Source organism: Octopus sinensis, linkage group LG9 (genome assembly GCF_006345805.1).
Source record: "Octopus sinensis linkage group LG9, ASM634580v1, whole genome shotgun sequence".
Classification (NCBI taxonomy): domain Eukaryota; kingdom Metazoa; phylum Mollusca; class Cephalopoda; order Octopoda; family Octopodidae; genus Octopus; species Octopus sinensis.
The window spans coordinates 65,830,347-65,849,304 of record NC_043005.1 but is presented as its reverse complement, the minus strand read 5'-3'; the positions used below and the strand labels follow the sequence as shown (position 1 = coordinate 65,849,304).

The 18,958-nt window shown below is 35.8% G+C and overlaps 1 non-coding gene across 1 annotated transcript; it reads left to right on the top strand.

Annotated features, from left to right (window-relative positions):
* Positions 1-2,140: 2,140 nt before the first annotated feature.
* Positions 2,141-7,068, top strand: LOC115215935. The gene is made up of 3 exons (XR_005000688.1): positions 2,141-2,396; positions 3,564-3,639; positions 5,874-7,068. It is a non-coding gene; the product is annotated as an uncharacterized LOC115215935 (transcript).
* The last annotated feature ends 11,890 nt before the right edge of the window (positions 7,069-18,958 follow it).

Here is an 18,958-nt window from a genome sequence, read left to right as displayed (position 1 = left end):
GTTCATTCCCACTGCATGGCACCTTGGGCAAGTGTCTTCTAATATAGCCTCGGGCTGACCAAAGCCTTGTGAGTGGATTTGGTAGATGGAAACTGAAAGAAACCCGTTGTATATATGTATGTTTGTGTGTCTGTGTTTGTCCCCCCAACATCGCTTGACAACAGATGGTGGTGTGTTTATGTCCCTGTAACTTAGTGGTTTGCCAATAGAGACCGATAGAATAAGTACTAGGTTTCCAAAGAATAAATCCTGGGGTTGATTTGCTCGACTAAAGGTGGTGCTCCAGCATGGGTGCAGTTTAATGACTGAAACAAGTAAAAGAGTAAAGAGTATACATACATACATACATTTATTTATTTATTTATTTCCATCATAACATCTGTCAAGTGTAAGCATAACAGGCCAGATATTCTTGTTTGGGATGGACAAAAGAAGATATGTACCATCATAGAGGCCAGCTGCTCTGCTGATGTGAATATCTCTTTGAAAATCAAGGAGAAAGAGGATAACTATGGACAAATCGCCAGCTTCTATATCCAAATTACAAGTTTACATTTATACCAATAATAGTTTGCCCTTGAGTATAATACACAGGGGATCTTTAGTGGGTTTTACCTCTGAAAAACCTAAACCTTGTGTATAATACGCACCCCCTTCTCTAACTTGAGTCGTGCGTAATTAAGCAGCAGTACCTAGTCGAACAAACACTTCCGCGCATGCATAATACAACAATGGTAATGTTCTTAACTGTTATATGGGAATGTAAATATGTTGGCAAATTGTTTTTGTTACATGTTATTCTGTGTTCTGAATACTTTTATTTTAATAAATGTTGCTTACTGCAAGTTATAGATGATTCTTCATTACTTTCAGGCTTAGCTTAAGGTATTTTCGCACCCGACATCACAAAATGTGTCTGAATAAAAATTGCCAGACAGCAAATAGAGACTCAGACATTGCTTAGAAAATATTTTTCATTTTTAACCTCATATATAGTATGCACTAAGGATTTTGTCCTTTAAATTTTGGGAAAAAAATGCAGATTATACTCGAAGATTTATGGTATATACATAGTGAAAGTAATGGAAATTGAAACGATATAATAGTGAAAGTATTATATCACATTACAATAGAGATGTTATTGTTCCACTTTTGACATGTAATACCAAAACAGTGTAAGAGATAAGAGATTGCTTGCATTAGGCAAGAAGTTGAAAATTTTTGGGGCCCATGACACACCATCGACCCTAAGTATGGTGTGTGTAAAATTTGAATGAAATCGGGTATTTCTCAAGTTTTAGTGGTGCACACATACATACAGACAGACAGACAGACACACACACACACATACATTCTCAGTTTTATATATATACATACTCATATAGATAGATAGAGTGAATCCCAGCTGTTTCCCCTTAAAGCACATCTGCTTTACGTGTGTGTATGTATGCATATGTATATATGTGTGTGTGCATGTGTATATATGTGTGTGTGCATGTGTAGATATGTGTGTGTAAATACATAAGTACAAGGTACTTAAGTTGGATAGAATGAGAAGTAAAGTTGGTGACAGTTATATAGATTTCTGCTGCTCTGAGGTTTGTCTTTTATTTCATTTAACTGTCAAAATATCTGCTTGGTTCTGATGACCTTTAGTGTCAACTCAAGATTACAACTTGTTTGTTATTCTTGTACTTCTCAATGCCAATGTCAGCTATAATCTAATTCAAATAAGTGAATTTAAACAATATAGTCATTTGTTCTCTTTACTTCTCATATGCTTGTTCAAGCCACACCTAATTTTCCTATAATTTTGAATGTTATTTTTTTTTAAAGAACCACTTCTCTAACAACTTTGGATTCATCATGTCCAGTGTATGAAATCTCACCTGTTTGATATCTTAGCTGTTTAAAATTTTACCTAAAGATGGTTGATTATATGTTATGATGTAACTTATGAATACATCAATAAAACTCTACTGAAACAGTTCCAAATTTTAAATGCCATTTGTGTTCCCTTAATATATATATATATGTATATATATATAATATCAGGGTAAGAAAAAATGTTAGAAATTTTTGCTACAATAAGTCACAGATGCTACACTTCCTCTTGTGATTAAGCTATTATAGAATCAGAGTAAATATAGAATTGAGTTAAATATCAACAGACATAATTCATTTTTTTTCTCTCTTGTAGAAGTTTGCTTGTCTACCAGCCAGAACCACAACAGATCGTCCAAGTTGTAAATTTCGAAGTGACTGTTACACTCCAAAAGTAGAGACAACTTGTGTTTACCCTGCATTAGATAATAAAACCCGACTTCTTCGAATCATTCATGGTCATAAACCACCATTGCTTTTCCTTGGAGATCCTCTAGACCTTCATTATTCCGGTAATTATTGCTTATTCTTTTTCATCTTTTTTTGATGGTGGTGGTGGTATTACAATAGAGATTTTTTCCTGGTACTGATTTTATTTTAGCTTTTTTTTTTTAAATATAGTTTATATAATATTGTACTTTACTTTTCAGTTTCTTTTTCTGTCTTGTTAGATTTGAAACATATTTATTTATAGGCGCAGGAGTGGCTGTGTGGTAAGTAGCTTGCTTACCAACCACATGGATCTGGGTTCATTCCCACTGCGTCACATCTTGGGCAAGTGTCTTCTACTATAGCCTCAGGCTAACCAAAGCCTTGTGAGTGGATTTGGTAGACAGAAACTGAAAGAAGCCCATCGTATATATGTGTATATATATATATATTATATATATATATATATATATATATATGTATGTGTGTCTGTGTTTGTCCCCCCAACGTCGCTTGACAACCGATGGTGGTGTGTTTACATCCCTGTAACTTAGCGGTTCAGTAAAAAGAGACCGATAGATTAAGTACTAGGCTTCCAAAGAATAAGTCCTGGGTTCAATTTGCTCGACTAAAGGCAGTGCTCCAGCATGGCCAAAGTCAAATGACTGAAACAAGTAAAAGAGAAGGATTTTGCCCAGCATGCTAATGGTTCTGCCAGTTTGCTGCCTTAGAAATTGTGATATTAATTTACTTTCGACATGATGCTAGAACAATTTCTTTGACATTGTATTGGTAATTAGTTTAATGCTCTTTCTTTCACATTTGAACCGATAAAATGTAAAACTAACCTATGGTATGTGAATTCTGAAGAGTGAATATCAGTAACTTGATAAATAAATATCAGTAACTTGGTTTCATTCAAGTCTACTTTGGCACTTGTGCTTATTTAAAAGTAAATTAATATTTCTGCAATTTAAGGGCAGTAGTGTGGCAAAAAATATTGAAGCATTGGATTAAATTTCTTATAGTTTTATCCCTCTATATTGTGAGTTCAAATCTCTCGAGGGTTGACATTGCTTTTCATTTTTTTCATAGTCAGTAAATTATCTTTTATAAACTAGATGAAAATTCATTTGAGACTATATCTTTTTTCTTCAGTTTTATTTTTTAAATAGTATAAAGTTTGTTTGTTTTTGTTTTTTTTTCTTATGTACTAAATGAAATATTTATTTCTTTTTTGTTTTCACTAGTTGCTGTCAGTAATTATGTTCCAAACAATTCCTTCATACCCATCAGTTTACCATATGTCATTGAAACATTCTGCAAGTATCCTTTATCAAATAAGTATCATTCATACAAGAATATTGAATGATTCCAGTTATATCAGTTACTTTCAATTGGTTTCATTTTATTTTTCTTAAGATATACATCTGTGTAAGCTAAAAGATTATATATTTGTTTTTGTTGGCAATGTATGTCAGAAATATGCAGTGTATATCAAAGTTGGGCTGTAAACACAATACAAGTCAAGAGTATTAATTGTACATACTGTACTCATAAAACGTTGAACTCTTTGTAGATAGTGTATATCCAAATCTAAGGGCTGTACGAGCATTAACCCTTTTGTTACCATATTTATTTTGAGAAGCTCTGTGTTTCTTTCAATTATTTTAAATATAACAAAGAATTTAGTAAAATAACTTAGTTATCATTAAGCTAGTGTTAGGAACATAAATTGTCACTAAGGTTTGGTGGAAGATTTTGATTAAAAACTTATGAAAACAAGACATTTGTATTACAGAGCCAGTTTCAGCCAGGTTGGTAACAAATGGGTTAAATGTCAAAGGACGAAGTTTACATTTGTAGTACATGTTGGCGGATGACAGCTATACCTTCAGTACATATTGAAATGTAAAAGTTGCACCTACAATGCATATGAAAATGTGGAGACTGCACTATGTGTCACAATACGAAATGGAAGCTACTACTACTGCAGTGCATGTCAAAAGGTGAATATAGTGTATCTTGTTGATATTAAGGAGTGAAGAGTATATCTAAAGTGAATCTTTTTTTATTGATTTTTTTTTCTGTTACTCTTAGTGTTGAAGCTGTCATGATTTTTTGTGTTAAGCAGTTTTGTGGACCCTGGGCAAATGACTATAGCTACAATTTTACAAAAATATTCTATCATTTAACACAGGTGATATCCACAGAGTGTATGGATGGGATAAAAAAAAAGCCATTGGCCCAACCATGAGCAAGACAGCACAACTGTAAACTGTAGTAAGCAAAACCATCAAAGACAGGCAAGCAGATAGAAAGATGAGTAGTAGATTACTCTGAACTCTACTTTACAATAAGCACTATTTTGGACAGTACACTAGATACAGGGAAATACCTGTGTCTTGTAATAAAGAAACTTTATGTATTACCAATCGCTGAAGAGCTGAATAAAGCCTCTGTCTTCCTTATTGGAAAAGTATCAGGATTTGATAAAGTTCCACCAGAGGCCATCAGGTGTTGAAAAGGTGTCCTGTTGCACCATCTACACAAAGAACTGAGCAAGTGCTGAAAAAGAGGGAAGAGTGCCACAGAAAATGAGAGACTTCAGTATTGTCAGCTTGTACAAAAACAAAGAAGATAGAAGTGATTGCAACAAGTACAGAGGGATCTCCTTGTTGAGTATCATTGGAAAGGTCTTTGCTCATATGGCCTTAAACAGATAAAAGAAAATTGCTGAAAAAGTATGTCTTGAGTCTCAGTGGGGCTTCAGGCCAGAGCATTCCATAATTACAAGATAAATGCAAAGAGCAAAGGCAATCAGTCTACATTGCTTTCATTGAACTCACAAAGACCTTCAGCATTGTTAGTAGAGATGGCCTCTTCTGTATTGTTATCAATATTGGGTGCCTTCCAAGTTTACTCAGGATTGTTCAGTCATAAGAGACATTCACTCTGATGGTTCTTTCTCAGAATGGAAACTGCTCAGTCTATTCTGATTGACGGCATAAACCAAAGTATGTGAAATACTCATCATTGATATACTGTTTGCATTTGATGTGGTCACTGGCAATACATCTGGAGGAGTAACAGCAATGCCTTATAGACAGACTCACAAGAACTGTCAGAGATTCACCCTAACTATCAGTCTAAAGACGACAAAAGTGCTTAGATGTTGAGTACTTCCCTACTTTTGTAATATAGGTATGCTTAAGTGATACTATAGTAGTAGACACTTGCCCAAGGTGCTACACAGTGAGACTGAACTTAGAACCATGTGGTTGAAAAGCAAGCTTCTTACCATGCAACCACTTCTGCACCTATTTATTTATTTTTTGCTGGTTACTTGTGATGTACCAAATGAATATGTCCTGTATAGTTTCCTATATATAGCTGACCATTAGAAGTATAGGATGCAGTTTCTGGTGCTTTTGTTGTAATCTATCTAATCAATAAATGAATCTGAAATGTACAACTTTTGCTTATCTTCTAACAATTAAATGGATGTGTGAAATTAATTTTCAATAAATGTCTTTGCTTCCTTAACTGTTTTCTTACAGATATTTGATCTCTTTATCTGGTGCTTTGGTCATCATCAATGTGATTCCATGTTATGCCCTTGATGGACAGTGGATATGCCGTGCTTTTATTGAGTTTTGTCTTCGGCCAATCATTCCTAATGTTGAAGTGCGAAATGCCATCTATTCTGTCATTCTGATATATGGCACAATAATATTGTTGGCAAATGTCTTCATTGCCATGTGGACTTTGTTTTCATGATACCTATAAGGATCATTTGTGTGGGAGAAGTTTACACTGTAAAAGTTACTTTTATATATGTGTCAGTGGCATACCTTGGATATCAAAATAGGATGTATATAAAAAAAATGATAAAGTACACTCAAATAATGTTTTATAAAAATAAATGCATATGTTTATATTATTGCTATAAATAGTGCAGGAAATGTAAAATACGTCTACTCTATCTCTCTCAGTGATGCAAAATTTTTATACCCTTCCCTGTTGCTTTCATTCTCCTCCACTAAGTATATCTAACTGCCTCTCAAAACTAATTTTATTACATTCGTGTTTTTTCAGTCTGCTCTTGAAGCTGAGAATTTACAATTTTTTTTATCAGAGGTTCTAAAGCAAAGTAAGCATTTTAGGCAAGCTATTGGGATATTAAGTACATGGCCTCCTATTTCTAGTTAATATATCATATGCTGATCCAGGTATGAGTTGTGTGAAAAGATAATCAATTACACAAAGAATAAAATACAATATACATACTTCACATGCACAATTATAAGGCAATACAGTTTCTTCCAGTTATTCATTGCTGCAATAGTTAATTGTCCAAAATACATTTAAACACTTTCTGCATATACAAAAAGAAATATTCCTGTTTATTTCATTTAGTAGTTTATTACTGTATTGAATGTTTCTTCAGATTATCTAAAGCAATGAAAAGGTATTGTACTGAACATAGCCTTATGTACTTTTAAGGTAATTTTATTCTACTTTTATCCAGTATAAACTGTGCTATAATATCAAAAGGAATCTGCATTCATGCTATTTATAGTTCCTTTCCACATAAATCCAAACATTCTCACCTGACCATATGTGCCTCCATGCTGGGTTATAGACAGTTGCTCAGTTGAAAGACTAAGATTATTTGCTGTCATGAACTATATCAATTTTATGTATAATCCATCTTCTGATTTCTTAAATAAAACACATATATTGATGATCAGAGTGATCTGAGTTTTTTTCTTTTTTTTTAAAGATAATAAAAAAGTAATTTATAAAAACAAATTTATTTCACTCCATATTGTTTATGACTTTTCCACTTGAAAATATTTTTTTAAGTACATTACTCTTTTACTCTTATATTTGTTTCAGTCATTTGACTGTGGCCATGCTGGAGCACCGCCTTTAGTCGAGCAAATTGATCCAAGGACTTATTCTTTGTATGCCTAGTACTTATTCTATCGGTCTATTCTGCCGAACTACTAAGTTACGAGGACGTAAACACACCAGCATCGGTTGTCAAGCGATGTTGGAAGGACAAACACAGACACACAAACATACACACACACATATATATATATACATATATGCGACGGGCTTCTTTCAGTTTCCGTCTACCAAATCCACTCACAAGGCTTTGGTCGGCCTGAGGCTATAGTAGAAGACATTTGCCCAAGGTGCTATGATGTGGGATTGAACCCGGAATCATGTGGTTGGTAAGCAAGCTACTTACCACACAGCTACTCCTATGCCTTAAGAACTATTCATTTTTCTTTCTCAGTCATCTACAGTTCTCTGAATTTAACCCTTTTCTCTGTTTTCTGTTATGTATCTGTGCTCTTGAAAAAAGAAAAAAATCTCCAAGGGAATAACTATGAAAATTTAAAAAAAAAATTTTTTCAATCTTTTAATGTCACATTGCTTTAATTTTCAATAATCTTTTGCTAAAATTCAATGAATTTATTCCTATTTTTCTGTGCTATATTACCTCAAAAAGATGTAAGATTCAGCTGGAATTTTTTCACTGAATTTTATGTGTTCATGTATATTTTCTTGGGCCACCATGAGTATCTTTCAATCTCTCTCTCTCTCTCTCTCTCTCTGTATGTATGTATGTGTGTGTGTATGTATGTATGTATATATATATATATATATAATATATATATATATATATATATGTATATATATGTATATATATATATGTGTGTGTGGTGTGTGTGTGTGTGTGGTGTATATTATGTATATATATATATGTTATAGATGTATGTATATATATATAATATATATCATCATCATCGTTTAACGTCTGGTTTCCATGCTAGCATGGATTGGACGGTTCAACCGGGGTCTGGGAAGCCAGGAGGCTGCACCAGGCTCCAGTCTGATCTGGCAGTGTTTCTACAGCTGGATGCCCTTCCTAACGCCAACCACTCTGTGAGTGTAGTGGGTGCTTTTTACATGCCACCAGCACAGGTGCCAGGGGAGGCTGGCAACGGCCACGATCAGTTGGTGGATTTTACGTGCCACCGACATGGAAGCCAGTCAAGGCGACGCTAGCATCGGCCACATATAGATGGTGCTTTTTACGTGCCACCAGCACAGGTGCCAGGGTAGGCTGGCAACAGCCACGATTGGTTGGTGCCTTTTGCGTGCCACCAGCATGGAAGCCAGTCAAGGCAGCGCTGGCATCGGCCACGTACGGATGGTGCTTTTTAGGTGCCACCAGCACAGGCGCCAGGGTAGGCTGGCAACGGCCACGAACAGTTGGTGCTTCTTACGTGCCACCGCATGGAAGCCAGTCAAGGCGGTGCTGGCATCGGCCATGTATGGATGGTGCATTTTACATGCCACCAGCACAGGTATCGCAACTACAATTTCCATTTGATTTTTTGATGCTGATGTACTTGACACAATAGGTCTCCTCAAGCACAGCAGGTCGCCCTACGATCCAAGGTAAGTACAGCAGGCCGTCCTGCGATCCAAGGCACTTTGGAAGGGCTGGGGCTTCTATGTGAAGCTAGTACAGGAAACAGCCTTGAACTCACATTATTTGTCGGGTCTTCGCAGTCACAGCATATCTCCAGATGTCTCGGTCTTCCGTCATTGCCTCTGTGAGACCCAACGTTTGAAGGTCATGCTTGACCACCTCATCCCATGTCTTCCTGGGTCTACTTCTACCCCAGATTCCTTCATATATATATATGCTTACTTCTCACTCCCCAATCCTGTCCTTTTGGCCCTGTCTCAACTCTATCATTGCTATCTGCTAGCCCCCAATCTGCATGTTCCACCCATATGTAACAAGAAAACTTTTCACACACCCTAACCCAACAAACCAATCTGCATCTCTACAACTCTTCTCTTACTCACATTTCCCATTTCTTCCTTCATGTACTATGCCTACCTCTCACTCACCATTCCTGTCCTCATGGCCCTGTTTTTCTGTATCATCACTATCCAGTAGCCCCCTGCCACGCCACTCTGTATACCCAGGTTTTCACCACTCATTTCCCCTCCCCATTCTCTATTCACACATCTTTGGCAGTATCCTACCACTTATATTAAGATCTTCAAATCTCAAGGGAATATAAACCATCCCATTTATATTCTGATCCTCATTCCTTGTGAGTGTGCCTGGCACTTTATCCTGATGTCTCTCTCTCACTCTCTCTCTCCTTCCCCTGCACTTCCCTCAGGTTTGGTAACCATGATCTTTATGGCAGTACACTTGTTTCTGTCCTTATTTCAGATCTCTCTCTCTCTCTCTCTCTCCAGCCAACTGCTGCACATATGTATAAATATGTATTAACCTTCACCACTGTCATTGTCAACCCAGCCACTCCTTAGTAACCCAAAACAACAGCAACAAAAGTATGAATTAGATCAGTGGCTCAAGCTGGGAAAAATGCTGAACAAAATGTTTTGATATTCGGTCAATGAGGATTGACCTAAAACTAAACAGCAACAACAATATAATTATCAAGGACAATATGACCACCACCGTCAGCAACAAAAACATTTCTTTCCTCACCAGCACAAAACCAGTGCAAGCAACACAACCACCACTTCCAACCCACCAGCTTTTAGATAACTGCAATAATATCAGCATGATAGCAATGTCAGTAGCTATGTATCTTGTATGTGTGAGGTTATTGTGACTCAAGTTAGAGGTGCAAGGAGCAAAATGCCAAGGACCTGATAACCCTTCTACTAACTGTTAACATACAGTATTTCCTCCCACCTCACTCTTTCATCTTTTTATCATCTTATTCCCATGTGAATAAAACAATTTTTTTGCTTTCACTGAGCCTTTCTTATCTGGTGCTATTTTACTACTGTATATTTGTTGTGGATGATTGTTGATCGCCAATGATACTGGATTTATCTACAATTCATGTCTGGTAAGAAGCCATTAAAAAGAACTGCAATCTGTAGTGTTGAAAAGGACAGTAAACACCTTTATTATCATATTTGTGATGAAATACGTTACCTTTGTTTCAATTATTTTAATTTAAATTACCTTAAAAACGGAGTTTATATCCTAAAACCAGGGGCAGTCTCAGGCAAAAGGAATAAACTTCAAAAGGCTTGTCATAGAAGAAAAAAAATCAGTTATGTTGCCAACAGATTAAAGCTTGAAATGTCTACAGAGGGAAGAATGTGTAACAGTAGAAAGAAAATGTAGGCAACTTACCATTACTCCATCAACTGCTCAGCCCTTATTTTTTCATAAACCTAATATGAAGCTTAAAATGAACTGATTCTTTGGTGTGTATTTCAATTTTATCCATGACTTTACTAGTTTCCCTCAAGTAGAAAATCTACATGAAATTCAGAAAGATATTGTGACACTTGTAAATGATGTAGGATTTAAAGAAGTCATAGGCAATGATGGGTTTGATTTGCTAGTTTATTTGATGATGAGCAGATGTTGTAAAAACAAAAGCAAGCCGAGAATAATAAATTCCACCACTACATTTAAGTAGGCTGCAAAGAATATTGCTAAAGAGTTGGCACTTATATAAGAAGGTCTGCAAGTTTTTGCTGATAACAACCCTAATCATGAACATAGCATAAAAATTACATAAGAAGTTTACAATGAACTCAGTTCCTGCACTCAACTGTACAAAGAGATGATTCACCATAGACAATGAACAATTTTGTTGATAATGATGATGATGAGCTATAAGATAGAAGATATTGTTCTGTATCCTCCCCAAAACACTTATTTCACTGCCACCTCTTACATAGTAGTCAACATTTTTTGTGGTAAGCATGTACCATACTACAATATAACAATTCCTATTTACTCCCCAAAGGAATTTCACTTCAAATGTTTTTACACATAAATATTGTACTGTGTATGTTTAGAAATTGTTATTTTCATGTGTAAAAGCAGCTGTATTGTTTTTTGTTGTTTTTTTCCTTTACTGTGTTTTTTTTCTTTCAAAAATCTCTATTAGAATGTGTTATCATTTTACAACATAAAAATCAATGGGAAAATAAAATTTTTATGTTAAAGTTTTTCAGGGACACATCGCTCACATAACACAGGGGGATTTTTTTTTTATATCTATATATAGATCCCACAGCATGGCACCTTGGGCACCTCGGGCCAACCAAAGCCTTGTGAGTGGATTTGGTAGACGGAAACTGAAAGAAGCCTGCATATAGATGTATATATATATATATATATATGTTTATATGTATGTGTGGGTATATGTTTCTATGTATAAGCTGATAGTACTAGAATGAAAACATACTATGATAATATAGGTTGATAGTATTATAATCCAAACCTGACAGTAATCTAATTAAAAAATGGGAGAAATTAGTTGGCCATGAGGAAGAGGGAACTCTTACTTTTGACCCCAATGTCATATGCTAAGCACACTTTTAACAAGCATCCAAGTTTATGGTCAATGTAACTGACCATGTTGACTGTACTTAATATACTACACAGCACAGCTTTCAGTCTCTGCAATGTAGTGCTCATAGGAGAGACATTAGTATTTGGGTGACCATTGCTGGAAATATCTCTTTGATGTTTGTAATAACACCCTGTAACCCTGCTATTCTATTGACCACCTTTCATCCATGGTTTAAACTATATGGCTGAAATGAAAACCAAAAATTAGGCAAAGCTTCTTATCTTCACTCTAGAACCTCTTCTAAATCTGCTTTCGTTTATTCTACTTTCATGCCATCCTCCTCCTTCCCAAGCTCATTTCCTGTACCCTCTTCTTCTCTATTCCTGCTATTTAGATTTTCCTAGATTTTTTTGTATAAATATTGAATGTATTTATAAGCATGCATGTTGTAGTACATATGCATCCATCAACTTGTTCATCAGCAACAAAGGTAATAATAAATATAAACTATTGGCCAATATTTCTGCCTTTCTTACTTTAGCAGTTCCTTCAGCTACTTTATTTTTTGTAGTCATACTCTTTGTTTCCCACTTCCCTAAAACACCAATTCCCATGTCTTCTTTATCTTATCTCCTCCTTGACTTTCCTTTATCTCTCATTTAGTTCTTTCCCCCTCTTTTTTCATTCTCTACCTTACACCACTTTTCTCTCTAATTTTTCCTGTTATCCTCTCAGTTACAAACAAACAAAAACTTTTCTGAATGCATGCTGGATATGCAATTTGTTTATCTCTCCTTTAACTTTTTTTTTTCTCCACCTTCTCCTTTTCACTTGAACAGTAACTACTTCCTCTGTGACTGACCTGAGTTTTTGTCTTTTTTGCAACCAAAGCAAAACCATAACTCTTCCTTACTCTAAAATGGATAAATGTCTGAAACAGATTCTTCACTCTGCATAGCAGTTAAATTTTTTATCAAACACTTCTAGGAACTCTCTTAACTGTTGTCAATACAGGCCATTACTTATTTCCTCATTTACCAAATTTTACCCAACAATTAAAATTAGTCAAGGTTTGATGACATTGCTTATGTCTTGAAGAAGTATTGTTGAAAGAAAAGAAAAACTGAAAGGAAGAGAACGTCAAAGGAATAGGTGTATTAGAAAAAATTGGAAAAGAGAAGTTATATTGACAGAAAGAAAAATCTGAAAGAAGAGGAGAAATAGGAGAAAGTGAGATAAATGGAAATGAATAGGGTTCTGAAAGAAAAAAAAGAAAAGAAAGTTCAAAAAATAATATATGTAGAAATAATGTATAATATATATATATATATATATATATATAACTTCAAAGTATTCAGACATGGTAAAAGAAGGATAACATCAAAGTAATGAGGCATAGGCATTGGTTGGTGCATGCATGACTGTGTGGTTACAAAGTTTGCTTTCCAAGGAAATGCTTTGGTTCAGTCCCACAACATGGTATTTTGGACAATATATACACACACACACAAATGTGTGTGTGTAAACATATATACACATATTTGCACAAGCATGGCTGTGTGGTAAGAAGTTTGCTTCCCAACCACATTGACTTTAGGTTCAATCCCATTGCATGACACTTTGGGCAAGTATTGTCTACTGCAACCCTGGACCAAACAAAACCTTGTGAGTGGATTTGGTTGATATAAACTGAAAGAAGTGCATCATGTGTGTGTTACTATTTTCTTGCTTTGATATTGCATGATAACACATGTAGGCAACCAAAAAAATTATTTCATACTTATTGAATGAAATTGATCAATTTTTACCTGTTGATTTCAAATTTGACAAAGACATTATCCTATCATGTACAGTTTCTGCACAAAATAGATTATTGCATATTACCATTATACTCATATTTGACTATTGTCTTTTATTATTACTATTAATTACTATATTTAGATAGACAATAACAGTATAACTAATAGGCATAATTTTGAAAAATAAACATCTGGCAATGTTTAGACCACTTCAGTTACACAGTGGTACCTACATCACAGTAGCTTCAGTCACCTGCAGGCAGTGAGGAAAGACATGCTTTACAAGGTCATGTGACTTAAGTTAAAATGTATCTTTATTGTTATTATTCCCTGTTTTTTTTATTAATGTATATTTGCTACATACATTGTTTAATTGTGTCATATGTTACGTTGCAATGCTATTCTAATATATATACATTTAGATGGTAAGTCAAATACATGCTGTTAAAAAATGTTCCCTTCACCTTTCCTTATAAACCTCCACTTCATTTGAAGCAAGGATGACTTCTAGAAAATTAAAATACTTGGATAACATACCTTCATGTATATGAGTACAAATGTATATGCTCATATGCAACAGTAGTTATATGCACCAACATGGTAGAAGAGTATTATATTTCTTTACTACCCACAAGGGGACAAACAGGACAGACAAATGGATTAAGTCGATTACATTGACCCTAGTGTGTAACTGGTACTTAATTTATCGACCCCGGAAGGATGAAGGTAAAGTTGACCTCAGCGGAAATTGAACCCAGAACGTAACAGGCAGACAAAATACGGCTACGCATTTCGTCCAGCGTGCTAACGTTTCTGCCAGCTTGCTGCCCTTGTGATAGAGTATTAGTAACTAAAGATGTTTGATTGCCACACAGTATGATGGAAAGGAAGGGGAAATTGTACAAGTGTGTATGTACCACTATGTGAGCATAGATGCATTATTGAACATGTGTGTGTGTGTATGTACATGCACCTATGCTTAGATGTTTAGGCCTGGTATAGTATTCATGGGTGTGAGTTGGCAACCATATGTGGGTTTGGTGGATACATTAAAACGAAAGAGTGAGGAAGTGAATGGCACACTATGTGTCACTCACTACAAACTATGGAAAATTTTACAACCACCCACTATGTCTGTCCATCTGAGAGCAAGTAATTTGAAGTTAATATATTATAGGCATGTCCACACGTGAACATGCCTACAAAGTCAGAAAACAACACAGCTCCCATGACTTTCGGAAACATTTTTTCACACTCAGAGTTGCTGAAGCATGGAACAAACTGCCTGCGTCAGTTGTTGACTGCCATGACACTGCATCCTTTAAGGCTCTCATGCTTTCCGAAATCCTCCGAAACTACACCACTGATATATGACAGTAGGTCTTCATACTGTAGTTGATACTTTTGCTGTTATTATTGTCATTGCTGTTGCTTCTGTTGTTGTCCCTACCATTGAGTCTACATTGCTCCAGGGATTATCTCTTCACTTTTTTTCTTTCTATTGTATATGTCAATGGCTGTGAATATGTATGTTAATCTCTAAATATGTAAGTGTAGGTATGGCCTCCACCACCCTTTTTGCATCAACTTTTCAATTTACTCCATCTTACTACATAACAATATTTCGCCCTGTATTCTGCTACTCTATTGATGTTGAGTTAATTTGCATAACAAGCATATCTATTGAGCAAACTTAATATTATGATTTGCATTTTTTGCCAAAACACCAATGCAGTAAATTAATATGGCTGCAGAATTTACACCCTACAATTGTGTAATCTTGCCAGTTACTTTACAGAAACATGTGTTGTTCTTACACATGAGGTGAAAGTGGTTGTGAAGAGGATAAAACAGTGCACATTTGAATTTTTTTCTAAGATTATTCATGAGTTGGATTCAGAAATGCAAATGCATTATTTGTGAAGACTATAGTACCTTTGCATACATGTGCAATTTAAATGACCCATCAGTTAATATAAAAATTATGCCCTCTTTTACATTACTCTCAGTAAACCTTCTTATATCTTTGTCATATATGTACTCATAGCTGAAACCACAGATTCACTGCAGATCATACTGAGAATGCTGAACACCATAACTCAGCAGCAGGCTTTAAAATGGACTACATAGAAACAAAATATAAGTAGTACAAAGACGTAACACAAAGCTGAATAGAGGAGGTAAAGGAGTACATCTACTTGAAGCATACATTGAATATGTACCAAGACATGGATGTTGAAATCTCAAGGAGAATAAGGGCAAGATGGAGGGCATTTACCTTGATAAAAAATGTGCTCAAAACAAAGCTGTACAAGACTCTTTGTGCCAGTCTCTTCATGTGCTCTTATAGACAAGTGAGACATAGGCTAAAACAAAGAGGGTAGAACATTGATTTGTAACAATACAAAGAGCCATAGAAAGATACAGGTTAGGAATATTGTGAAAGTATAAGCAATTCAAGAATGTGGCAGAGTGAATGATGTGATTGCAGAATATCAAAAGCATAAGTTCCACTAGACTGGACAAGTCAAAAGGTTTATGGACAACAGGTAGACATGTGCAGTTGCTGAGTGGTATCCGAGAGATCAGAAAAGGCTACTCAGAAAGCTTCCACAATGATGGGAAGACAATTTGGGCCAAGATGTAAAAAGAATGATACAATCATCAAGACCAGTGGTGTATAATAGCAGCCAATAGTCTGGTCAGTACAGGTAATACAAATGATTATAAAGTCATGAATATTTATCAATCAATCTCTCTCAACTGAGACCTTTGGCAATATGCTGAACTGGAGAAGGAAGATCCATCAAGCTGAGTGAAATTGCAGTCGTGGCAGATACTGGTGTCACACAATTGGTACCCATGTCGGTGGCGCATAAAAGCACCCAGTACACTCCCAGAGTGGTTGACATTAGGAAAAGGCATCCAGCTGTAGAAACCATACCAAATCAGACTGGAATCTGGTGCAGCCTCTCAGCTTACCAGCCTTGGTCAAGTTGTCCAACCCATGTCAGCATGGATTATGGACGTTAAATGATGATGATGATGATATATATATATATATATATATGTTGATACAGAAAGTATTGTTTGCTTGCTTGGACTTCTTGGAGTGTTGTATGCTGCTTTTTGTAAACAAATCTTCTCCAGTCATACAAAGGGTGTTGTTTGTTTCCAGTCCTCCATAAAATTATGTCCAAGCTGTTCATTGTTTAATAAACTAGAACATTTATTATTTTGTCTGAAAAAAAGGTAAAAATCAGGAAAGGCATCAGACTGGAAAAAAACTCTGCCTGAACGCAGTCCCCTCAGATCTGTGTAAGCATAGGAAAGTAGATGTTAAAAGGATAATAATAACGAAGATAGTCAAATACATACATATATAGTTATAGAAATACAGAGGGAATCAAATAGATTGTAGCAAATTAACTAAGATGCACCTCCACATCTCTTTGGCTCAGAAAAATTCCAAGTAATTCAACTGGTCAATTCAGCAGTCCATTCAATTAAACAGTTGTTCACTGGCCCCGGGGTATCCTGCAAATCTGTATATGTAGCAAAGGCAAAATTGCTACATAGTATTATGTGGTATAACATTTAGTAAGCAAAGCGAATGTATAGTTTAAATCATCACCACATGCATTTCAATAGTGTGGCTTAATTCATGTATGAATCCATTATTAATTTGTTAAGTAAAATTATGTAAATTCATTTGTCAAGAAACCATTCTCAGCAGTTCATATTGTCAAATAACTGTTCTTGTTACCTTAGCCACTAACCACAGTTTTTCTGAGTTTGCAGCCTTCTTGAATATCATCAGATCTTTTGTGTTTAAAATCAGAAAAGATGTGATGGTCATGGAAGTTGTGAGCAATGAGGGCCATGGCATACCTCCTCACTTTTTCCCATAGGATCTTTGGGTCAATGTGACAGTCTACATCAACACAATGGAGATGGTTGTCAAGCCCTGGATTGAGAGAGTTGCTTGGTGGAAGCAGTAAATGTTATTGATGAAAGGACCCTACACATTTATGTGGGAATGTATCGTCTGTGATTGAAAGAAAAAACATTTGCAGCAATAAGATAAAATTGAGTTTGTTCAGCAACAAGAATCTCAGCAAGGCATTGAGCATTATTTATCATCTCTAGGTGTCAGGGTCAACAATTAGATGTGTAGTACACAAAGACATCTGGTACAAGTCCTATGTAATGTGAAAAGGGTAGTTCATGTCTGATAAGACCCAGGAGAAACATGTGACTCATTCAAAGTCCTTGCTAAACAAATCCAAGCACTCTGAAGAGCCTGACAGCCCCTGGCTTGTCTCAGATGAGAACATTGTTCAAGATCAAAAAATGAACAGAAGGAATGATGGATGGTTCTGCTCCAGCCTCAGTGAAGTTTCCAGTGTCATGCACACCAAATTTCCATCATCTACGATGGTCTTGGAGGTTGTGAGTAATGAGGGCCATGGCATGCCTCCTCACTGTTCCTATAACGTCTTAGGGGGTCAATGTGACTGTCTACATCAATACTATGGTAATGTTTGGATCGAGAGAGTTGCTTGAGGGAAGCAGTACAAGTTCCAGCAAGACTCCTGGCCATACAGCCTGAAGAACCCAAGAGTAGATGGTTGAAAATTTTCAGGATTATGTTACCCCTAACATTTGGCCTCCTAGCTCTCCTGATTTAAACTGTTAGACTGCTATGTCTGTGAGATGTAGGTGAGAGGAATATCAACAAGCATGCCTACAATACCAAGGACCTGTTGATGTCTGCTATTGGAGATGTTATGGTGAAATTGAATAAAGATTACCCAATCAATGCAGTTAGTAATTTGAGAAATGTATCAAGGTTGGTGGTGCTTTTATTGAATAACCTTTTGTTATGTGCATATTAAAATGTGTGTACCAAATTCTATAAAAATATATTGGTTCTTTTAAAAATATTTTTGTTTCCCTTAAATTATAATTTTCTCTTCAAATAGTTGAGGCACTCTGTACACACACACATACATGCCTACATTTGTGTGTGTGTATGCATATTCGTAAAAGACTCCCTTTAGTCATGAAAGACCATGGGATTGTACCTAGAAAGTTACCCTCCGAGGCACAAGTCTGGAAGGGTTGTTTATAGAAGACCAACCATCGCCCATACATACCAGCCTCCCTTCTCCATGCTTCTGATACTGTCCAGCGGGTAGGTAAAGGCCAATACACCTTGGTACCAGTGATGTCGCAACTCATTTCTCTAGCTGAGTGAACTGGAATTATGTGAAATAAAGTGTCTTGCTCAAGAACACAACACATTGCTCGGTATGGGAATTGAACTCACTACTCATGGCTGTGAGCCAGATGATTTAACCACTGAGCCATGCACCTTCACATATTTGTATTTCTGTATGTAATTATGAATACATGTATATATGTATGTATTATTTAGGAACC